The sequence below is a fragment of the Notamacropus eugenii genome, chromosome 1, assembly GCF_028372415.1.
Source record: "Notamacropus eugenii isolate mMacEug1 chromosome 1, mMacEug1.pri_v2, whole genome shotgun sequence".
Taxonomy (NCBI): domain Eukaryota; kingdom Metazoa; phylum Chordata; class Mammalia; order Diprotodontia; family Macropodidae; genus Notamacropus; species Notamacropus eugenii.
The window spans coordinates 402,795,197-402,821,570 of record NC_092872.1 but is presented as its reverse complement, the minus strand read 5'-3'; the positions used below and the strand labels follow the sequence as shown (position 1 = coordinate 402,821,570).

Below are 26,374 nucleotides of genomic sequence, written 5' to 3'. Positions count from 1 at the left end.
CCTTGCCATCCAGTGGAAAGAGCACTAGTATTGTATAATCATGGGTAAATCACTTAACATCTGCAAAACAGAGATAATTTATAACACTTATCTCATAGTTGTATGGTCCAAATGAAAATGAATATAATTTTGCAAACTTTAAAATGATTTACAAGTAAACTGTACGCTCATTAAAATTTATCAAATTAATATTTAGCTTTTGGTTTTGTTGATTCTTGAGAAACCTACCCTACTATAAATTCTGTCTAAGTTATCCACTCTGGGTACAGCGGAATTCTCTTCCAGTTCTTTGAGAGATAATCTCATTTCGTTCAAAGGACCTTTGATTTGAGAGATCACTTCGTAAATCAAACAAAACCCTATTCCTGTAGGGGTCTCCTTCTCTATGACTTTCTTTCAAAGGATAGAAAAGAACTCCTATACTTATCTTTCTTCATTCTCTCTTTAAGAACCTTATAGCCACTCTTAATACTACCCTCTGGCTAGGGCCCTACCACAGCAGGCAGCCTGTCTCCCAGAATTATGTGGCCAGAAGTTGGAGTTTTTTTTTCCCCCTGGGAGATGATCACATAGTAACAGTACCATGTAAGGATGTTATAGTTAAAAACTGAACTTAGGGGGTCATGAAAAGTACTGCAGGTTCCAGAACACTTTCCTTCTGTTACTCACTTCTGGGTCTCTCCAAGATATATGCATTAAGGTTGTCAATCCAATTACATATCTTTTAAATTGTCTCTCCTAGATCTATTTTCCAGGTCAGTTGTTTTTCCAATGAGATATTTTACATTGTCTGCTATTTTTTCATTCCTTTGGTTTTGTTTTATAATTTCTTGATTTTTCATGAAGTCATTAGCTTCTATCTGCTCCATTCTAATCTTTAAAGAATTATTTTCTTCAGTGAGCTTTTGGACCTCCTTTTCCATCTGGCTAATTCTGCTTTTTCGAGTATTCTCCTCATTGACTTTTTGGATCTTTTGTCATTTGGGTTAGTCTATTTTTTGAAGTGTTATTTTCTTTAACATTTTTTTGGGTCTTCTTTTGCAAACAGTTTACTCGTTTTTCATGATTTTCTTGCATCACTCTCATTTTCCTTCCCAATTTTTCCTCTACTTCTCTTACTTAATTTTCAATATCATTTTCAGCTCTTCCATGGCCTAAGACCAATTCATATTTTTCTTGGAGGCTCTGGATTGGGGGAGCTTTGGCTTTGTTGTCTTCTCTGTTTGGATACTTTGGTCTTCCTTGTCACCAAAGTAACATTCTATAGTCTGATTCTTTTTCCAGTTTTTGCTCATTTTCCCTGCCATTTACTTGACTTCTGAGCTTTGTCAAGGTAGTTCTCTCCTTCCAGTGAGGGTGGGGGGTGTACTGTCAGCAGCTTGATCCCCCCACAATCTGTGGGCCTACAGCTCCAGAAACAGTGGCTATAGCTGCCCCTGCTGCTGCTGTGGCTGCCTTGGATTCCTCTGCCCCCTCACCCTGCTGCCGCCCTGGGGCTGGGGCCAGATCACTCTACTCTCTCACTGGTCTTTTTCTCTCCCCACAGGTTTTTTTCCATTGACCTTCCAATCCGTCCTCAGTGTTTTGGGGTCATGAAGTCTGTTAACAGCCACAGGTATGACAGTCAGTCCACACATGGCTGGCTGCTCAGGTCCCATGTGTGCAGGTGTAGCCTACGCTGGACTGCGCTCTGCTCCCAGCGTGGTGTGGTAGACACTTTCTGGCGATCTTCCAGGCTGTCTTGGACTGGAGATTTGCTTCACTCTGTCATTTTGTGGGTTCTGCAGCTCCAGAATTTGTTTACAGCCACTTTTTACAGATATCTGGCTGGGCATGTAGGGAGCGCTCTAGAAATTCTGCACTGTTACTCTGCCATCTTGGCTCTAACCCCAATCCAATTACATATTAAAGCTGGGACAATGGGCATTCTTTATCTTATGTTATTTTATGTTTTCCTAAGTGGATATTTAGGTTGAACCCTTTTGAATGACAATGGATAATATTTAGGAGACTCTGCAATGTTTTGGAGTGTGATGCAATTAGCATAATGCTATAAACATGTCCCTGAAGAATTAAAGTTGAAGATAACTCAAAAAACAGTGAAGAGGTGTAAGGTGGACAGAAAGGGGCTGCAACAATTTATCATATTAGAGTTCCAGAGAAGTGATTGTCATCAGAGAAATGTATTACTGGAAAAGAAAGTGAACTAATCATGGGGTAAGAACAAGGGATAGCCCATATGCTCCACTGGAATCCATGAAGTGTCAGACATATAAGAAGTGACTCTAGCCCATCAGGAGGCTAACTGAGAAAGAATTTACAGGTGACATGAACAGGAGATGTACAGATTGTAAGGCCATAGATGGGCTGGTCTTTTTGGATTGGGTACCTGCACTGATAAGATTAGAGATCCATAAAAGTAAGGTTAAAAGGCATTTTCACATGAATCACTTAATTGTCATAACAACATTCTTTCTACTATAAATAGTATCTCTACTACAAAAAGTGACTTAAGTCACTAAAGAAGCTATTACAAGTGTATTATTTCAGCAGATTATTAAGTGTGGTCTAAATGAAATACCTCACTGGTTATATGCCTCAAAGTAAATCACAGAGCTGTCAAGAACCTTAAAGATAATTTAGTCCAAGACCCATATTTTGAAAATGAGTAAACCAATCATATTTTCCTATAAAATAAATTTCAAAGGCATATAAACTATGCAAGTCCTCAAGCTTCTCTAGACTAAAGTGAACAGTTTGGACTACAAGGCCTGTGAGTTCCTTCTAGCTCAGGTTCTACGGTCTCATGAACATGCACGAAGACATCTTGTTCAGTTCTGCAACAGAATAGCACACCTCTGCAGAAAAGCTTTGCTTTCACCTTTCCTCTAACATGAGCAACTGTAGCATAATATTTGCTAAAGGCTGATCTTTGGACAATGTGTTTAGTTGCTCAAAGTGTCAAAAGTATGTAAGTTAAAACAATCTCACTTAAAGTGGACAGATGTAGAACTCTGTACACTGAGGACTCTGTTATGATGAAGTGATTGGTAATTTTTCTGGAAGAGGTAAAAAGAAAACCCAAGTAAAAGTATTTTGGTAAGAGAGGATAGATTATATCAGAATACACACTATCTTTCAAAGTATGAATATTTCTTCAATATATATTATTTGTGGAACTGAAAAAAATAGAGAAAATAATTTTATTTCATTTCCATAGCATAATAGACTAACAAAATAAATGATTATTAATAATGAAATAAGAATTAAAAAATTTAAAACATGTGATTACAAAATTGAAGTGAAATAATTTTAGTGTCCAAGTTTACATTTCTTAAAACAAAATATAATTGGTAAATTATAGATATAATTTACAAACCTACTTCAGATAGGATACTGTTTAATCTTTTCACTAGATAGAAACTAAATTGAAATTAAGACTAACACAACTGTGTGAGAACCAAATTAACCATATATGGCAAATGAATCCTCCATGGCACCTGTCCTCTCACATAGAAAAGAACATCAGCCTTTGACTGATGATTTCCTTTTGACATGATTTATCGCCCAGTATTCTTTAAACCTGATAAAGCAAATTAATCTTTGATTGCAAGAGCCACTGGAGGTTGTCATTAGTCATGTAGTTTGGTGAGGCTGCTTGTGCTTCATTTACCAGTCGCGAGGCAAGGGGAGAGCCCAGCAGCAATCGCTGGCAGCTTCGGCGGCTGTCTTGATCCACCCAGGAGAAATGATCAAAGAATTCAATATACAGTATTTTAAATTACTTCTCTGGAACTGACCAAGAGGAGGAAAAAATATTCCTGCCTCCCCCACTCCCCTTTCTTTTCCCTCTATAATAACAATAATCATTGTTATTGTGAACAATATATGAAGGTATTAACTATCTAGGCCTAAAATTCCCATACAAATCATGGCTGTTAATGTTTTTCTTAACTGAAAGAGGGAATTTTATTCTAAAAAGGATTGTTGTGAGGAAAGAGACTGGGAAATCAGTTCTATCCAAAAATTAAAATAAGGAAATAAATACCTAATTTTCAAGGCATTCTTTAAGCTTTAAGTCGTAAAAATTGTCTTTCTTACCTATCATCCAGAATAAGATCTACTGGAATAGTAACCATTGCATTCTAATGCACTATCTAAATTTTGCAGATATCTTTAAAAAAATCAATTCACAATGAGGGTGAACCTGTCACAAGTTTTTTGGTGTCTTCTTTTTGGTTTCTGATATTATTATTTAATGTACTGATAGCATTTCCGAGGTTGATTCTCATGATTATTCACAGTAATATTTCCTTGTGCCAAAAAAAATAAGAAAAATATTTTGGTGGGGAAACTGAGCTGAGGAACAGGGAATGAATTGTAATTCAAAGTTTTTGATTTTCAGTAGTAGTTTTAAGCCAATGTTGCCTATCAGCATAGATATCTAAAATTGTTAATTTAAAAAAATATATATATAAATATATATATAGGTATATGTGCTCTCTAGTTTTTCTAGGTAATTAAAGTATGTCAAATTTTTTATTTTCTCAGTTGGGACTGTACTGGCTACAAGCCTAAATACTTTGAAATACAAAGAATAAAAACCCATGAATAAGTGTGAAGAATCTAATAAAAATATTAATTTTCATGTTATCCTCAATTAAGTATAATAACTTCTGGATTCAAGCCATTTCTATGGCTTGATGGTAGCTTGAGATCAAGGAACACTACTCAGGAGAACTGCTATCAATTTTTTAAAAAATGAGCATATTTAAATTTAGCTTACTTTGTATTTACTAAACAAGTCTTGATTTTTAATAAATAACAATTTCATTTAAAATAAGTAATCTCCACAATATGCAGCTAATGGTAGCTAATCTCATTTTTAATAATTTTTTCAATTTTAATTTTAGAAGAGTCTTCTTTTCAAAATACAAATCCCTGTATATAGCCCAAATATGAAAAGAGGCACAAATAGCTTTGTCTTGTAAAAATAAAACACCAAGACAAATCTAAACATGTTCTAATAAACATATAACCAGGAGTCATATCGTGAACATAAAACAAGTTCTAACTGAAAACAATTCTTATCTAAACAATTTCAAAGCTGATTTATTTCATTCACCTTTTATCCATGTTCTTTTTGGGATGTGTGAGTGTATCTGTATGTATACATACATACATGTATGTACGTGTACGTGTGTGTATCTTTGCACTTTTGTTACTGTGCCATCATTAAGAAATAGGGGCAGGGTGATGTTAACTTCTTATATATAAAATCTATGGTCCATAATAGTTTCACTTAGTATATGAAAATTACCTGGACCAGGTAATTTGGCATAAACTGTTTTGAAGAGTGAAAAGTTACTTTACCTTTTAAGTTAAAGTATTAGATTATACATTATTAATGATTAGATCAGTATTTGTTTTTGCTTTGAGAGTCTGAAATCAGATGTTTAAAAAGCAGACATGATGAATTATTTGTAATAGACACATTAGTTGCAGTCCTGCAAATTACCTATTTTCTTGTCTAAACACTGTTAGAGGACATATTTACCCAGAATTGTCCATGGTTCTTTGGAGTTCCCCAAATTTTAAGATGGCAGGCAGGAAACTCAATAAATTCTATGAATCATATGACTTAAAATTTTTAGTAAAATTTGTTTTCATCTAGAATTCTTCTTGATAATAATATTTTGGGACTGCTCCTTGAAAGGGGAGTTGGATGAAAAGTTGGATGACAAAAAGAACTTCCAATACACTCAATGAAAAAGATGTCATTTCTATGCAGATGTTCCAAAAAAATGTTAAAAATCAAACCAAATCAATCTAAAAGGCTAAAGAAAACAAGCAAACCATTATGAAGATTTAAGTTTCTTCTGTATTAAAGACAGAAATTTCAAGATTCTGAAGTCACTGTATTCCATGAGATGTTTAAAAATATCTTTCACCTTAGTTGTATTGATAATTGTATGTTTATTTAAAACAGAGATACACACACAACCTACTATTTATATATGAATATACACTTACTGCTTGGCTCCACTGAGAAACTATAAATTTCATCTATTGAACATTAGCAAAAAATTACATGTGTTTATCATCTGGATTATTCTCAGATTAATAGAGATAAATGACAAAACATAATCAGTAGCAGCTCTGCAACTTAATCATTGCATCTGAGCTATAGGAAGCACTTAATTACTCTCATTTACTAGGTTCAATCTAATGAGAAGGCATTAGCCAAATGAAAAGAATGCAGTACAAACAAACAAAATAGTTATACCATCATTAAAAAGAAACTCTGACAGTGCAGGTGACAGCATATGCAGGATAAATTACCATAATGTCCTAAATGCTGAGCTGTCAGCATGCTAATGCAGTGATCAGATACCCAGGGAATCTCTGCACTATAGCTGTCAAAAACAGGTATCATAAATCACCTCTCTCTACTGTACTGCTCATTATCACAGTTCCCATATACATGTTTTTCAGCACACTTCAGTACAGATCTGAAGGCAGCACTTATTCTTATGTGAATCTGTTTACTCTCACAGACATTATAGATAATTCCTACTCAATAAATGGATACCTGATTTTATAATAATGAACTTTACAATTTTCAAATATGTTAGGGACTTTGTTTTTACTAGTGGAGTCATGAGAACAAATAGAGAGCATAAAATCAACTTTCCCCCCATTTATACAATATATTACCAATAATTTCAGTATACTAAGGTTGTCTTTTCCAAATGGACATCATTTCTAACTATTTTAGGGCTTAAAATAATAACAATGCAGGTACAAATTAGATATTCAGTTCACAATGCCACAAATGTTTAAAGCTTAGTTCACTGAGTCAAATAAAACACATACATTCAGGATTAATAGGATGCATCTCATTTTTTTTAAATTAATGTTTTTTTTACAAAGTTCCTTTATAAGTGTTTAAATAAATGAATTAGCTTATTATATGCAAATAAAAATTTTAGTACATAGTAGCTTTCAGAGTAAATGAAAAGAAGCCAAATAATTTCCCTTATGCTTAAAGACGTAGTTTGGTGGAAAACTGGCTTTTATATACCATGATGTACCTTGGAATTAATCCAATTCTGCTAATAAATCATTGACATCTCTATATTCTTAAAGTGATTCTCATTAACAACTGAAATAGTATTTTCATATAAAATATTTTGGTTGAACCTATTTAAAAACCTAGCTTAATAATTTAATTACTAAATATAAGAAAAAAACTCTTTTTTTTTTTTTTTGCCATTTTCCAAGTTATAAGTTCTCCCACTTTATTTTTTTTTGATAGGTTGATTGTTGTTTTTTCAAATTGATTTATTTGTTTTCAATTTTCAACAGTCAATTCCACAAGTTTTAAATTTTCTCTCCCTCCCTCCCTGCTGCCTCCCTAATATGGCTTGCAATCTTATATAGGCTCTACACATACATTCTTATTAAACACATTTTCACTTTAGTCATGCTGCACAGAAGAATTAAAACGAATTAGAGAAAGCATGAGTAAAACTAAACAAAACCTAAGTCAGGATGATGGATGACATTTTCTTCTAATCCTTTGTTATAAAGGTTCATCTCTGATGATTTCAACATATACTCATATACTTCTAGTTTCTTTTTACCCTTTCTTAGAGGGAATCAAGTTATAGTGGTTTTAATGATCTTCCTAGAATCTAATTTGATTACACACTAAAAATCTTGACCTGTTATTTTATGATAATAAGCCATGTTTATTATTTTGTAAGTAAACTTCTTGTTAAAATTAATGAATTATGGGGATAGGCGCTATGGACTACACTTGTGATTTCACTGATAATAGGAATTCCAAAATGTGGAAACTCTGCCTTTAAATGTAAGTTGGCATTGTCTTTGCAATTTATAGTCTTTGAGAGTTGCCTACATCATTGAGGGATTTTGTGACATGTGGCCAGGGTCAAGCTGCCACAGTGTGTATCAGGGGTAGGACCTGAGCCCAGGTCTTCCTGACTCCTAGGACAGCTCTCTCTATCTACTACTCCCTTTTGCCTCTAGTACTGAATCAAACAATCTCTAAGCAAATTCTTCTCCTTAAAAAAGGAAATCACTTTAAAAAACTGGAGTTGTTTACGTGCATTATTTCTAGAATAGAATTTCTTAAAACAGTTGAAACAGCAATTAATATTTCAATTCAATTACTTCACTGAATGCTTACTATGTTCAAGGCTTTAGTTTTTTAAAAATTAATTAATTAATTTTTAATACTGAAGGGATTACAAAAATGGAGCTAGCAGAGGAAGCCATGAAACTGCTAACTGGATCCACTACAAATTTATGTTATCTCCACTGCACCAAGGCAAACATTTTCCCCTCACAATCAATTCAAGTATTCTACCCTCCACAGCAGATGTTTCAAACTTTCCTGTCTTTAAGAGTCCCATGGTACCCCCCTCCCCCAACCTTTTCAGCTGAGGATCTTGCCTCATACTGGACAGAAAACATTTAGTCCATTCACTGAGGGGCTCCTATTCTCCTCTCCTTCTCATCTCATGTCACTTAGACATTTTCCTCCACTCTCTCCTTCATCATTCTGATCTCCGATGCAAAAGTGGACCCTTGCCTTGACAAGGCAAACCTGATGTCATGAACTTTTGATTCCCATCCTTTCCTTTTTCTCCAGCAGATTGACCTCTCTATTCTGGCTCTTCCTGCTGCAATCATACCCATCTTCCTCATCCCCTATGCCTCATCTGTAAAACCAGTTCCTGCAGGCTCTTGTCCTTCATCTCTCCTCCCCTTTGTGTCTAAACTCCTTAAAAAGCATCTATACTTGCTTCAACTTCTCCTTCACAACATGTGCTCTCCCTAAAGTTATCAATGATTTCTTATTTGTCCAATCTAATGGTCTTTTCTCAATCTCCATTTTTATTCTCTGCAGCATTTGATTTCCTCCTAGAGACTCTTCTCTTTAGATTTAGACTTTTAGATAACACTGATCTCCCCTGGTTCTCTTCCTATATGTCCTATGTGTTCTCAGTCTTTGCTGGTTGACTGAATTAAAAATCACTTAGTAAGCACTTACTACGTGCAAAGCACAGTGCTAAACATTGGCAACACAAATAGAAAATTAACATTCTAATGGGGGAGAGAGTACATACAGAAAAATTTTAGATGGTGTCTGGCACTGACTGACCAAGTTAAAAAGAAGGGCTGCTTGGTCCCTTAGAATATAGCAGAAAAGCAGATGGTAACAATTTTTCTTTGATGTCACATCCATTGATAAAATCATATTATTTTTTGATGGAGAACCAAACAAGCCAGCCTTTGAAGGAGAGAACTTTCTGAGTTTTCATCAGCTGTGGCTTTAGCCACATTTTGCACAAATGGTTACCAAAGAGATTAATTCCTTAGGTACTGGCTGTGGACGCTGGGCTGGCAGGACCAGTGGTCTCAATACTTCTATATTCAGGGGCTCTTGGATTCAGTGGATAGGAATTAATAGCTGGTATTTGTTACAGTGAGGAAGGTAGGTCTCCTCTCTATAGTGATTGTTCCCCTCAACAACAGCCAAGGTACCTAGGCTGGAAGCACTTCCAGTGATCTGGGGTAGTGGTGGTAGGGGATTGTCACTTCCAAAGTTCCTAGGCACATGGTCTTGGGATATTTCTTTGCATAGGAGTCTAAGGATCAAGGTATTGGTGGTGATCTGACTCATCTGGCACACGCTGCCTCCTCTCTCCCCTCTCACTTGCTCTGCTGTTCCACCTAGGCTGGCCTGTCTGTTCTGTAGGCAGAAATTGATTAGCACCTGAGAGGGATGGGTGGCTCCTACTCCAAAGGATCTGTCTCCCCAGATTGTGCCTCCTGGAGGGCTAGACTAGAAGCAGGACCTGTAGTTGAGGGTGTGTGGCCACTACTGGGCTTTCTGGATTTTTTGCCTGTCAGTGGTTGCTAGTCAGCAGCTAATGTTGGTGGTAGCAAGGAAGGTGAGCTCCTTGTCCACAGTGAATGCCCCTTTCAGTGATAGTTGTGGGGCTCAGGATGGAAGCAAGGCCAGTGGTTTGGGGCCACTGGCACTCCTAAGGTTGGTAGGCTATCTGCAATGGAATTTGAGAGATGGGGTAGACAAGGTAGTGGTGGTGGTGGTGGTGGTTTGACTTCCCTGACTCTCTCAGGGTATCTTGCTGCTTCACTTAGGGTGGCTTACTTTGTCCTTTATTCATGTCATGCTCACTTGTGAGTGTCTCCCAAAGTTCTTTTCTGGGCCCTCTTCGCTTTTCCCTCTAAACCATCTCAATTTGTATTCTCATCAGATTCAATGGGCTCAATTATCATCTTTATACAAATGATTTCCAGATCTGTATTCAGCCCTTGTCTCTCTTCTGAACTATACACGAGTATCACCAATTGCCTTTTGGATATCTCAAACTGGGTGCTCTACTGGAGCTCAAAGTCATAATATCTAAAACAGAACTCATTATCTTCCCTCCTTGCCTCAAAAAAACCTTTTCCCTCCTCTGAATTTCCTTATAATTGTTGAGGGCACCACAAGAAACCACACTGTTATTCTCAACTCTTCATTTTTCTGATTCCACAGTCACTTTTGCTGTTAAAGAAAATCACTTTGGCAGCAGTGTGTAGGATAGATGGAGTGGGGAGAGACTTGAGAAAGGGTGATGAATTAAGAGGATGTTACAATAATCTAGGCAAGGGGTGATAAAGACCTGAACCAAAGGTGGTAGCTTTGTGAAAGAAGGGCTAAGATGTGAGAGATATTGTGGAGGTAAAAATGGCATGATTCAGCCACTGATTAGATATGTGGAGGAGGGAAAGTCAAGAGATAACATTAGGTGGTGGAACCTTTATTTGGGAAAGAAAACCAGGGTCCAACTTGTAATTAAGTGCACTTACCTCTGCGTCATAGTTATCTCTATAGCATTTTTTCTCAATCCTGGCCTTCTCTCGGTCCTATCCTAAAATTTCAAGCAATATTCCCTTTTCATGGTCCTAAGTACAATTCAATTTTTGATAATCATGACTAATAGTTTTTCCTACTCATTCTTATGTTGAAAATTCTTATGAGTGTACTACACTGAATGAAGTAGATATAACATCTCATTTTATCATGAGGAAAATTAGATAATGGCAATTTAGTCAATGGTTTTGAAACATTTCAATATTTTATTAAATTCTAATAATTTCCATTCCATATTATGCCATAAATCCTGGATTTTAAGACTGGGAGACAGATTTTCTTAACAGTTATGTAATATTTCATACAGATAATCTAAGATCTTCTATTTACATCACACCAATAGCTGATACCATACAAATGGAATAAAAAAAATATTCTTTTAGGGGGATCTTTTCCATAAGTAAGGAAAAATCATTTGAGAAATACTACATTTTCTTAGGAACACATTTTTTAAACTAATGCTCCTAAAATGCTGCTAAACTTCATATCACATATTTTTCCTATTAATACATTTCATTAATTTCACTGAATGACAGAAAAAAAATTATTTGCTTACAGGAAAACAAACTTTCACAGAGGCATCAACGTGTATCTAGTCGGAATACCAAATATATTGTTCAAAACATGCTAATCACCATAAAAAAGAGCATTTTCTAGTGCTAAGTAAATCAGTCAATAGACATGTATTACTAAGCACTTATTATGTGTCAGGCACTGTGTATGCTAAGAGCTGGGGAGACAAAGAAAGGCAAAAGACAATCCCTCCTCTCAAGAAGCTACTGGTCTAATGAGTGGGGCAACAAGTAATCAACTATAAACAAACAAGTTCTGTGTGGAAGAGAATATTAGGAGGGGTTGGGAAAGGCTTCTGGTATAAAGTGGGATTTTATTTGGAACTGGAAGAAAATCAGAGCCAGGAAATGAAGATGAGGAAGGAAAGCATTCCAGGAATGGGGGACAGCAATGAAAATGCTTGGAGCCCAGAGATGGAATGTCTTGTTTGTAGAAGAGCCAAGAGGCCAGTGTTACTGGATTGAAGAGTACATGGAGAGGAATTAGAAGATTGGAAAGGTTGGAGGGAGGGGAACTATATTATGAAGGACTTTGAATGCAAACAGTGAATTTTATATTTCATCCTGAAAGTGACAGGAAATCGCTGGCATTTATTGAGTGGTTGATGGGTTGGGCAACATGGTTAGATCTGAGTTTTAGGCACACGATTAGGCTTGAGGTAAAGAAAGTCTTCTGTTCAGATTTCACCTCAACAGATAAACTCTGTGATGACAGCAACTCATTTAAATTCCCTGAGTTTAATTTCTCATACGTAAAATGGGGATAATAATACTTGTATGATAATAATAATACCTCATGATAAGGTATTGAGTAATTTATAACTTTAAAACCTTATATAAATGTCACCTACTATCATTATATTTGTTTGTAGGTAAGCAAACATTCACAGAGGCCAGTTTGTATCCAGTTTGAATGCCAGTTGGAAAATAATTCAAAATTTTGATTTTAACATGCCAGTATTATGACTTCCAGGCAATTGTGGATATCTTCGGGAAGTTAGGTTGACCCAATTATATAAAAACCTCAGTGTCAAGTACTGCTAACAATTTAGTAGAAGGAACTTTTATTGATCAGAATTAGTTGGTTCATTCTCTAGTATTGAAAAGTTAAAAGATTATTAGCATGTACTTTGCATCCTACCAGTTCAAAGGATCATAGGATTCAGAGCTAGAAATTACCTTAGTGATCATCAATCTCCTTTTTTCACAGAAAAGAAAACAAAAGTCAAGGAAAAGATTTACACTAGATCACATCAAATGAGAGGGCTGAAATTTTTATCCAAAATTCTCTGGCTTAAAATCTGACTAATTTCTGTGTTTTTAGAAAAAGGGGGGTCATCCTCACCTGATTTCAAAGCATCCTGTCTTCCTTTCATGCATCAATAACCTAATCAATATTATGCTGATTACAAGCTATTTGGGAATAGGGAATGTGTCAGCGGTAATGATGTATGACAATAGCTGTGATTTAGGGGAAATGGTGCTGGATTAGGGATCAGAGTGCCTGGCTTTCATCTAGGATCCTCAACTTTAGTATCTAAACATACAGAGCAAGTCACTTTCCTCCCTAAGCCTCAGTTTCCTTATTTATCAAATGAATATAGTAATATTTGCACTATGGACTATACATTCATTGTGAGGATCAAATGAGATAATTTATGTAAAGAATTTTAAAACTGTAAAGTGCTATATAAATGCCACCAATTATAATCATTTTCCAGCACAGAGGATTGTAGAGAGCAGGCACCTAAAACATCCTGGATCAGTAGTATTGACTGGATTACTGACTGGATTAGTAGCATTCATGAGGGATCAGATGATGATCTTTATAGAGCTAGAAGAGGCCTAAGAGGTCTCTCATTCTATAGGTTAGTAAATTGAAGCCCTAAGAGATTAAGTGCTTATCCAGAAAAAATCTAAATGTAGAGCTGATAAAAGTACTTAAATATCAGTTTTGTATCCAAGAAAAGTTCTATAGCCATGTAATGGGTGGACTGGCATAGCCATAAGTGAGTGGAAATTGATTATTTAGATGAGACTAACTAGTCTTTAATTGTTAGCATCATTTACACTATATGGACACCACTACATATATCAATCATAGGAAAGATTAGAAAATGACCCTATCTATTTAAGTTGGTATGATTATAATACCTGACACATTACTCTGTTTGAGGACTAGATACTTAACATAAATTTAAAAACAAAGTAAAATTGCATCATATATTACAAGAAAAATAAGACACATAGGACAGGAGTTAACAGAGGTCTACATATCGCATATGAACCCTTCTAGGAGTAGATACCCCACTATCATCCAACTAGTTTGAGTAAGACTCAGCTTAATAATGAAAGGAAAACAATGGAAGCTGTTATAAATTCCAATTTATATTTTCCTAAAGCATTCTGTCCAGTCTCAGAATTATGGTGACCAGGTGAAGGCATAGAGTTTACAAATCATCATAGTTACTATTTAGAAATCTGCTTAAAAGAACAACTGATAATTATTACTGTGACTTCAGTAATTTATGGTAAACATGTTAATTATCATTGTCACAGCTCATGGCTTCATTATGACTAACAATTACGAACTAAAGAAAGCTAAATAATGAATTCAATCAATTCAATGAAATGATTTCATTGTCAAAAGAACAATACTATGTAAGAGGCACTTGGTAGGCTTGCTGGATACCATGAGAACAGAAGGATAAATTTCAATAGATAGTTGAAATGTTATAATTGTCATAACTGCTTGCCAGTATGCTTCTACTTCTTTTACAGGAGAAAAATGTTACAGATGTGATCAAGATGAAAGCAATGTATTGCCATTCTATACTAAAAAGGGGATAGCTACATGTGATAGTTCTGGTATAACAACATAGTATCTAACATATGTGAGAGATAACAGCTGTTGATGTTTTGCAGTAATAGGCATGGCAAAGAGATGCTGGAAGTAAAAATGCCCCAATTGATCTTGGAAAGGTCTAATCTTCAGTGCAAAATAACCTTTTTGGATGGGGCAGAGTCAAAATGACAAAGGAAGAGGTAGTATTTTTGACTTAGCTCTCCAGTACAATAAAGAAAATGTGCCAGACCAGAATCTGATCAGAAAAGTCAACAAAAAGTCATAGCAAGTCATTTTTCCAGCACTGGGCATCACAGGAAGATAGTCAATGGGGTTGACCAGGAGTTCAGTGGCAGTGATGGCAGCAGTGAAGTCTTCTAGTACTCAGAGACAATAAAGAGCTAAACACAAAGGCATAAAACAGCTAGACAGAAGGAGATCGCAGGAGATCCCTGCATAAGCAATGAGAACAAGAACAAGTGCCATCTAAAAGCTCTGTTGTCAGTTACCCAATCCCAGGGCACAGTTCCAGGGTGGAAAGGAGTGGTCATTATCACGATGGGGCAAGGGCTCTATCTGTGTAAGGAGCAAGGAACACGATCCAGAAACATAACTTTGTGGACCTCAAGAGCACTGTGAGGACTTTGTTCTAACTTTAAATCCCACATAAAAGCCTGCAGTGGGATAAACCAGCGCAGGAGATCAAAACCAAGGGGGAGCCAGCAGTTCAGTCATTTTGAACCTGCAGAAACTTCCAGCAGGCTAACAGTGACTAAGTCTAGCAGCAGTCTACGGAAACTCAATCACACACAAGTTAGGAGACTCAAATTTGGGTCAGAAATTTACAGAGTTCAGACCATGAAGGCAGTAAACAGATTTCTCCCCAGATCACACCATCTTTGAAGCACCAAAAACTTACAGGTCCCCAGAATGAGTTGTGAAAGTGTCAGAAGAACATAAAAGGACAGACACTTGGACCTGACATCCCCCTACCCTCCACCCCCAGTTTATTCTGCTCAGAGGTAAGCAGAGTCCAACACTAACATAAAATCCAAAGTCAAAAAGTAGGCTGGAAACATGAGCAAAGAAAAAATAATTTGACCATAAAAAGCTATAAAAGTGAAAGGGAAAATCAAGACCCAAACAGAGAAGACAATGACTTGAAAACATCTACAAGTAAAGCCTCAAAAAAAAAAAAAAAAAAAAAAAGCAGATGGGGTAAAGCCCAACAAGAATTCCTAAAAGAGGTAAAGAAAGATATTTTAAAAAGACAAAAAAATTATTTAAAAATAAAATAAGAGCAGTAGAAGAAAAACTAGGAAAAGTTGGGAAAAGACAGGCAAGAAAATTATGAAAAGAGAATTAATAGCTTGATAAATGAGGTATAAAGCAATACTGAAGAAAAAACTTCTTAAAATTAGAACTGGCCAAGTGGAAGCTAATAGCTCCACGAGACAAATAATAAGTAAAGTTAAGAGACTGAAAAATATAAGAAAATGTGAAGTATCTGACATGAAAAACTGCTGACCTGGAAAACAGTTTGAGAAGAAATAATTTAAGAATTATTAGACTACCTGAAATCCATAAACAAAAAAACATCCAAGACATCATATTTCAAAAGGAAAACTGCCTAGATATCTTAGAATCAGAGGGCAAAGTAGAATCTTTGGATCATTTCCTTAAAGAAATACCAAATGAAAACTCCCAGGAATGTCAGATAAAATTCAGAACTCTCATATCAAGGAAGAAATATTGCAAGAGGCTGGAAAGAATGAATTCAAACACAGTTGGTCACAGTCAAGATCACAAAATTTTAGCAGCTATCCCTATAAAGAAATAGAAAGTTTGGAATTATATTCCAGAAGGCAAAGGAGTTAAGATTACAACCAATTATAACCTACCTAGTAAAACTGAGTATAATCCTATGAGGGGAAAAAAAATGGATATTTAATGAAAGAAAGAACTTTCAAGCATTCCTGATAAAAAGATTAGTGCTGGACAGAAAATCGGACATTCAAACACAAGACTCAAGAGAAACATAAAAAGACAAACATGAGTGAGAAATCATAAGGGACTAAACAAAGCGTTTACATTCTCCTAGGTCAGAACCTGGTCATTAACAGGGATCTAAAAAGTAAGTCTGGGTATGATTCTATTATGTTGTGATGACCTCAAAAGAAGAATGGAAAGGTTATAAAGAGGGGTCCTTGGAAGAAGGAAGAGGATAAATATGGAAAATTATCTCAAATAGGGCATATAAGGAACAGTTAATATAGTAGAAAAGTGAATGGGAGAAAAGAAGTGAGGCAACACTTGAACCTCATTTGAAATGATTCAAGGAAGGAAATACACATACAGCTGGGTAGAGAAATTAATTTTACCCGACAGGGAAACAGGAGAGAAAATGGTTAGAGAGAAGATACTTTAAGGGAGGCAGTGGTTAGAAGCAAAATAGACTCTCGAGGATGAGGCAGGGTGAAAAAGAAAAAGGGTAAGTATAAAAGAATAGGATGGAAGGAAATACTGAGTTAGCAATCATAACCTTGAAAGTGAATGGGATATATTCATCCACAAAACAGAAGAGATAGCATAATGGATTAAAACTAGAATCTAATGCTATGCATTTTATAAGAAAAACACTTGAAAAAGAAAACAAGAAAGAAGTTAAGGAGATGAATAGAATTTCAGAAAAGTTAGATATTACAGACCTCTAGAAAACATTGAATAGGAATAGAAACAAACATACTATTTCTCAACTGTGCATGGCATCTTTGCAAAAATTTACCATGTATTAGGGCATAAATACCTCATAAACCTCAGAAAAGCAGAAATACTAAAGGTACTCCTTTCTGGCCATAATGTAAAAAGAAAATTACATTCAATAAAGGACCCTTGAAGCACAGATTAAAAATTAATTGGATACTAAATAATCTAATTCTAAAAGAATGAGTAGGTCAAAGAACAAATCAAAGAAATAATAATTTCACTAAAGAAAATAACAACAATGAAACAATATTCCAAAATGTGTGGGATATAGCCAAAGTAGAACTTCAGAGAGAAAATCTATATCTCTAAATGCTCACTTCAATAAAATAAAGAAAGAATAGATCAATGAAATAGGGTTGCAACTAAAAAAATCTAGAAAAAACAACACATTAAAATTCTCCAATTAAACGCTAAAATAGAAATCCTGAAAATCAAAGGAGAGATTAATAAAATTGAAAGTAAAAAAGAAACCCTACTGAATAAACTGTTTTTTAAAACAACTAATAAAAGAGATGAACTACTAATTTGATTACTAAAAAAGAAAGAAAACCAAATTACCAGTGTCAAACGTGAAAAGTGTGAATTCACAATTAATGATTATGAAATAAAAGCAATTGTTGGAGCTATTTTGCCTAACTATATGTTAATAAAACTGATAATCTAAATAAAATGGATGAATATTTACTAAAATATAAATTGCTGAGATTAGCAGAACAGGAAGTAGAATGCTTAAAAACTTAGAAAAAAGAAATTGAACAAACCACAAATGAATTCCTCAAAAAAAAAAGGCAAAAGCAGATGGATTTATAATAAATTCTACTGAACATCTGAAGCACAGTTAATTCCAGACTATATAAACTGTTGGAAAAAATGAATAAAAGAGTTCTACCAAATTCCTTCTATGACATAAATATGGTATTGAAACCTAAAACCATGAAAAACCAAAAGAGAGAAAGAAATCAGACAAATTCCTCTATGAGCAATTTCTATAAACCAATTTCCCTAATGACCATTGAAGCAAACGTTTTAAATAAAATACTTGTGAGAAGATAACAATAATATATTAGAAAGAACATACACTGTGACTGGGCTAGATTTCTATGAGGAATGCAGGGCCAGTTCAGTATTTGTAAAACTATAAGCATAAATGACCATAATAATAACAAAATAACCAAAATCATATGATAATTTCAACATATTCATCAAAAGCTTCCCCCTCTCCCAACAAAATTCTAGTGTTGAAAACACTAGAAAGCACAGGAATAAATGGAGCTTTTCTTTAAATGATAATGGCACCTTCATAAAAACTGAACATGTATTAGGGCATAAAAAGCTCACATCCAAATGCAGAAAAGTAGAAATATTAAAAATACCTTTTTTTGATCATAACGTAATAAAAATATGTTCAACAAATGGCCTTTGAAGTATAGGTTAAAAATTAATTGGAAACTAAACAATCTAATTCTAAAGAATGAGAGAGTCAAAGAACAAATCACAGAAACAATCAGGGGTGAAGAATGTCCATTATCACCATTATTATTATATATTGTACTAGAAATGCTAGCTATAAAAATAAGAAAAGAACAAGAAATTGAAGGAATAAGCACAGGCAATGAGGAAACAAAATGATCATTTTTTGCAGATGATATGATGCTTTACTTAGAGAACTCTAGGGAGTAAACAAAAAAAAAACTTCAGTAGCTAAATAACATTATACAACCTAAAAAATGTAAGTTGCAGAATATAAAATAAGCCTACAAAAATCAGCATTTCTTTATATTTTCTGAGGAAAAAGTTAAAGCTATCAACAGTTATATGAAAAAACACTCTAAATAATAATTAGAGAAGGGAAAATTAAAGCAACTATACACTCATTAGACTGGAGGAAAAGAAAAAAATGCTGGAGGGGATGAAGGAAAACAGATACGAATACATTGAAGGAGGTGCAAACCAGTCCAACTATGCTGGAAACCAATTTAGAATTATGCTCAAAAAGATATTAAACTGTGCAGACTTTTTGACTTAGCAATCTGCTACCAAGTCTATACCCCAAAGAGAGCCAAGAAAAAGGAAAAGAATTCATATTTTAAAAACTATTTATAGCAGGTCTTTTTGTGGTGGCAAAGAATTGGAAAGGGAGAGGATGCTCATCAATTGGAGAATGGTTAAACAAGTTATGAACTGATGCAAAGTGAAGAGAGCAGAACCAAGAGAACAATTTACCCAGCTAAGGGCAATATTTTAAAGGTCATCAACCGTGAAAGACTCACTACCTCTGATCAACACAATGACCCACCACAATTCTAAAGAGCTCATGTTGAAAAATACTATCCAACTCCAAGTAGAGAGATGATGGACTTAGAGTGAAGACTGAAGCATATTTTTGCTTCCTCTTTCTTTTTCTTGCCTTTGTTGGAATATAGCTGATGTGAATCTTTTTTCATAACTTCACATCTGTAACAGATTTTGTATTTCTTGCCTTATCAGTTGCTGAGGGAGGGAGAAGAAGGGAAGGAATTTGGAATTGAAAATAAAAATAGAATTTAAGATTTAAATGGTCTATTAAAATTACTGCAACGGGCATTGTGAAAATATGTTGTTCTAAAACTTGTTTAAAATATGAATATGGGGAATAAGGACAATATGCAGAAAGTAGCTCCCATTTTTATGGAGATTATGTCCTACAAACAATCTAAAACTTTTCAAATTTGTCATTTATATATTAAGTATTTAAATAATCCTCTCTATTTAAATAGTTTTCAAAGACAAGGTCAATTAAAATGTTCATACTTTTATGTACTGTGATACATAGAATTTCCCCTCAACCCCAGCATTACAAGATATTGGAAGACAATTTGGAACTAAATTCAGAGAGCTATAAAACTGTACATATTTTTTGATCCAGCAATACTACTACTAGGTCTGTATCACAATGAGATCACAAAAAAGGGAAAATGTCTTACATGTAGAAAAATACTTACAGCAGCTCCTTTTGTTGTGGCAAAGAATTGGAAATTGGGGGGATGCTCAATAATTGTGGAATGGCCGTACAAGTTGTGGTATAAGAATGGAATGGAATACTATTTTGCTGTAAGAAATGATGAGTATGCAGATTACAGAAAAACCTAGAAAGACTTACATGAACTGATGTTGGGTGAAGCGTGCAGAACCAGGAGAACATTGTACACAGTAACATTGTGCAATGATCAACTATGATAAACTTAGCTCTTCTCAGCAATGTAATGATCCAAGATAAATTCTAAGGGACTCACGATGGAAAAAGCTGACCACATCAAGAGAAAGAACTATGGAGTCTGAAAGCAGATTGAAGCAAATGATTTTCACTTTTTTTTTGTGGTTTTTCCCTTTTGTTCTGAGTCTTCTTTCACAACATGACCAGTGTGGAAATATGTTTGACAGAATTGTACATGTATAATTTATATCAGATTGCTTGTTGTCTTGGGAAGGAGGTAGGGAAGGAGGGAAAAAATTTAGAGCTCAAAATCTTACAAAGATGAATGTTGAAAACTATCTTTACAAATACCTGGAAAAAATTAATAAAAAACAAAAACAAACCCAAGATATGACTAGAATAACTAGTAAAATTCCCATGTGATAATGTATTTTACAATGATGGTGACAATACATTTTAAGAGGAGATTTCTTTTTGGTATCCATAGAGCAAAGTGAAAGCAAGGATCAAGAGAATGAGAAAACAGTTACAGAAATAGAAATTTGTTAAGCTGTAAAGTAAAATTTTTTAAAAGAAACATATTAACTTCATAATATCCTGAATATTTATATTGGATGAAAGAATCACAAACAAGTAACTGTCCTTTTCTCTAGGAAGACATGGATTCTAAATTGTATTCTATTTTTATTGTCATTGTCCAACTTTAAAGTACTGGGAACTAAAACTATAAAATATTACACAGTAGAATGAACTTTATAAAAGAATGCTAATTACTCTGGAAAAATCATTTTTCTAGTCAGAACATGTAAGAGTATAAAAAACAACCTAAAATGCATTTAAAATAACAACTAGCTTTTTTCATATGGACTAACTCATAAACTCAATTGGTTTCATCTCCTCAATTCTGTTTTGCTATGGTTTTTATCAAAATACAGGTGAAATTGTGACAAAGTCATAGAACACTGTCATGTGGACCAATGGACAGGAGAAAAAGCATAAAATTCAACTGAAAATATAGGCAACAAAGGATTTTCAACAAAATCATTATTTTTTTACACTTTAAAAAGTCTGCCTAAGATGCACGTGAACATAATGAGTATCTGTGACTTTATTTTTTTTCCCATCTGAGGCACAATTTTTTCTGTATGTCACTTTAATAAACTCATGACTTTGGAATTCTAAAATGGAAAGCCACAATCAAATTAAGATAGATCAAAATTTGGCAGAAGTACATTGGTGACATATATGTATATATTTAATTAAAATTTATTCTCTCCCTAAGTGTGGCATAGCATGTTGCAAAAATCAGTACATTGTCATATCTATTCACAATAAGTGTTTTTTACAAGAATATCAATGGACTCTGGCTGTAATTGATAACCTAAGTCAATTACACATTGTTACAATTCTAAGTTCAAAAGGTTAATTATTGCCTAACCACAGGCTGATCTAGAAACATGAAACTGACTGCTGTATGCTTACATAACGAAGACATACTACATATATTAGAGGAATATACTGACCAATGATTGTAACTGCTAACTTAATGTAACAACAACATTTACTATGTCAATTTAACTGTGAACTTCATAGTTTATATCCCACTAATAACTTTCATTGTATCCTACGGAAAATATATGATATAATTTGTTCTTTGGAATGGCAACATTTGCATTTTCATTCTGATGAATAGATTAATAATACTGAGTCAATCCAAACTATATTATGAATTAATGGACAGAAAACTAACAGCAGGTAGAATGATAGCGGATGTTATTATTTGTACCTGAAATCCTAAATCTGTCAACTGCTTCAATGTAACCTTAGATCAGTACAGAAATAATAAGGCCTTTTCCTTCAGAGTCATATCATTATCCTACATGTAAATGATTGGGCCTAGTGCCTTATGTGCCATATGAATATAACAAATGTTTGTTGCATTGACATGATCATTCCATTAGGCTCTTTGATATCATTTCGCACATGAAAAATGCTTTATAATGGCAACTTTTAAGTCTTTTTGGCTCTCATTCCATTATTAGCCATTCTTAGAGGGCAGAGATTTCAGAGGTCAAAGCAAAAAAGGAATTGAGAGACTGAAAATGTATGAGTGTCCACCTATAATATGAAACAATTACTCTCCGCTCATGGAGAGAACAAGAACCACTAAATAGAAAATCAGTAAGGACAGAGCATATGTAATACCATTATGGCTAAACTTACTAGTTAGTTTAGCAAAATAATTAAAAAAAAAAAACAAACCAACTTACCATACATAAACTCTCAATCTAGAACTGACTGACCAATTTCTTAACTGTTCATAAGAACTATGATGCAGTAAATATTTAGGCAGGACTGACCTATTTCAGGGCTTCTTAAACTTTTTCCACTTATGACCCTTTCAGATATTCAACTGTGAGTCACAGTCACATTGTGACTCACAATTTAATAAGTGCTGTTCTATATGACCTATAAAGTCTCCTGTAATTCCAATATTATATGATTCTGTAGGCTTAGAAGAACAACTCCTAGTTTCAGGGAACTCAAATTCTAATGCAGAAGACAAAAAGTACGTATAAATGTATACACCAAATAAATAGAGAGTAAACAAAAATAAATAGAAAGTAGTCAAATATAAAGTAGTTTGTAAGAGAGGGAACTAGCAATTTCAGGTAAAAGGAAAAGTAGAACGTGATGTTCATGGAGTTGTCTCGAAAGAACAGAAGGATTTAAGGAATTATCGCATTCTAGGTGTGGAGGATGGTCAGGGCAAAAGCACAGAGACTGGAGACTGTGTTATGTGTTAGAAAAGAGGCCAGTTTCTCTGGATCACAGAGTGAGAGAGAGGAAGTAATGGGGTTAGCTTGTAAAGAACTTTAAAAGCAAAAAGAAAACCAATGCAGTTAAGATTAGGAGGGAAATTACTAACTGAGGGAAAAAAATTCTTTGTAACAAGTTTCTCTGATGAAGATTTCCTTTACAAAATATATAAGGAATTCAAATTTACAAGAATAAGAGACATTTCCCCAATTGAAAAATAGTCTAAGGATATTAAAACAGGCAATTCTCAAGGAAAGAAACCTAGGCTATACACAGTCATATGAAAAAATTCTTTAATTAACTTTTAAATAAATTAAATAATTTAATAATAACAGATTGATAATACTCTTTAATTTCAGAACTGGAAATAAAATAAACTTGATGTTCTACCTCACATCCATTAGATTGTTAAAGTTGACAAAAACAGAAAATGACTAAAGATGAAGAGGCACATTAATGTGCAGTTGGTAGAGTCATAGATTAATTGATATTCTGAAAGACAATTGGGAACTATGCTCCCTAAATTACCAAACTATAGATATTCTTTGATCTAGTGATATCAGTACTAGAAGTATAACACAAGAGATCAAAAAGGGAAAGAACTCATAAGTACAAAACTATTGCTGATCGTTTTGTGGTGGTGAAAAATTGTAAACTAAGGGGTACTCATCAATTAGGGAACTACTGAATAAAAGATGGCATACAATTGTAATAGAATACTATGGTGGCATACAAAATGACCAAATGAATGATCTCACAGAAACCTGGAAAAGCATTTGATCTTTTTTTCCTTTTTAAAATTTTTTAAATTTTAAAATTAAGTTCCACATTCTTTCCTTCCAGTTCTCTCCCACCCTCCGAGAAGGGAAGCAATATGATATGAATTAAACAAGTGAAATCATACAAAACATATTTCCATATTAGCCACATTGCAAAAAAAAAAATAACGTGAGAAAATTATATTCAATGGGCACTCAGTTCATCAGTTCTCTCTCTGGAGGCAGATGGCATTTTTTATCATGAGTTCTTTGGAATTTCTTTGATTACTGTTTGATCAGAGTAGCTAAGTCATTCACAGTTGACTGTCATTACAATATTGCTGATACTGTGTGCAATGATCTCTGGTTCTGCTCAATATATTTTGCATCAGTTTATATAGAGCTTCCCAGGTTTTTCTGAAACCATCTTCATTTTTTACAGTGCAACAGTATTAAGTCACAGTAGTATACCATAACTTGTTTAGCCAATACCCTCAATTTGGGCATCCCCTCAATTTCCAATTCTTTGGCACTTCTAAAAAGAAGTTACTATAAATTTTTTTGGTACATATATGTTCTGTTTCTTTCTATTTGATCTCTTTGGGATACAAACCTAGTAGTGGCATTGCTGGGTCAAAAAGAATGAAAAATTTGATAGCCCTTTAGGCATAGTGCTAAATTGTTCTTCAGAATGGTTGGACCAGTTCACATCAACAGTTCATTAACACACCTATTTTTTCCACATCCTCTGCAGCATTTGTCATTTTTGATAGGTGTGAAGCTGTATCTCACAATCGCTTTAATTTGCATTTCTTGAATCAACAGTGATTTAGAGCATTTTTTCACAAAATTATAGATAGAGCTTTGATTTCTTCTAAAAACCACCTTGTCATATCCTTTGATCATTTGTCAACTAGGGAATAGTTTGTATTTTAAAATATTTGACTCAGTTCCCTACCTATTTGAGAAATCAGACCTTTATCAGAGATACTTGCTGTAAAAATTTTTAATATTACTTCATTATCTAGGGTACCTTTTTAGTCAAATGTAGTTTCCCTGCTTATCTCTTTTCATTAGGTTTATTTTTGCTCTTGCTTTGTTTGAGATCACAATTGCTTATTCCTCCTTTTTTTACTTCAGGTAAAGAATAACATATTCTGCTCCACTCCCTTATTGTGTGTGTGCCTTTGTGTTTTGAGAATACATCTTGTAAACAACATGTTGTTGGATTCTAGTTTCTAATTCATTCTGCTATCCAATTCAGTTTTATGGGTGAGTTCATCCTATTCACTATTCAGTTATGACTACCATAACTGTATTTGTTTCCATCCTGTTTCTGTTTATATTATTCTCTATTTTTAACCCCATCCCTTCTCAAAAGTCTGTTTTTTTCCCTAACCATTGCTTCCCTTAAGCACCACCCTCTTTTATTATCCCCCCCCCCTTTCTGATTTCTCTTATACCCATCCTCTCCTACTTCCCTGTAGGTAAGATAGATTTCTATACCCAACTGACTATGTGTATACTCTCTCTCTCACCTCTTTGAACCAACTGTGATGACAGTGAGATTCAAACATTGTTTACCAACCCTCCTCCAAATTCCCCTCCACTGTAAAAGTTCTTCCATGTGTCTCTTTTACGAGATAATATTCCCTATTATTTTTCTTCCTTGCTCTTATTCCAGTGTATCCCTCTTGCTAAAGACTGCATTTTTTTTGAGAGCATCCCAACATAATCAGTTCATACCCATTCCCTCTGTCTACGTAGATTCCTTCTAAACTGAGCTAATAATGATAAAGTTCTTAGGAGTTACATGTATCATTTTCCTACATAGCAATGTAAACAGTTTAACTTTATTAAAGTTCTTATGATTCCTCTTTTGTATTTACCTTTTTATACATCTCTTGAGTTGTCTGAATATCAAATTTCCCATTTAGTTCTGGTATTTTCATCAAGAATGCTTGATGAATTTCATTATTTATTTCATTATTCATGATTTGTTTCATTAAATATCCATTTTTCCCCTCTGAAGGATTATACTCAGTTTTGTGACCTTTGTTGTCCTTTGTTTTTGAAGGGGACCAAAATGACACCACTATGCTAGAGTCAAGTTACAGTGTGTCTGACTGTGGCTGATCAGACCAATACAAGCTTGGAATGCTCTACCACAGGTCAGGAACAAAGAGTCCATGTGAACATTTGGGGTGGATTCTCTAAATTTTCACATTTCATGTTTCTTTTGAAGTACTTCAATACTGCTTTGCTCATAAAGCACAGCATTTTCTTTGAGGAGGGCATGCCATGCTGAGTGGCCCTGTGCCAGTGTCTCTCATCTCACATGATCAATTCCAAAATTTTTAAGAGATATCTTGTAAGTGTCCTTGTATTGCTTCTTCTAACCACCATATGAGCACTTGCCCTGTGTGAGATCTCCATAAAATAGTT

The 26,374-nt window shown here is 34.4% G+C and overlaps 1 protein-coding gene across 2 annotated transcripts in view; it reads right to left on the bottom strand.

Annotated features, from left to right (window-relative positions):
* RANBP17 (RAN binding protein 17) overlaps positions 1 to 26,374 on the bottom strand; it is a 331,100-nt gene that overhangs the window by 154,747 nt on the left and 149,979 nt on the right. The window lies entirely within an intron of this gene.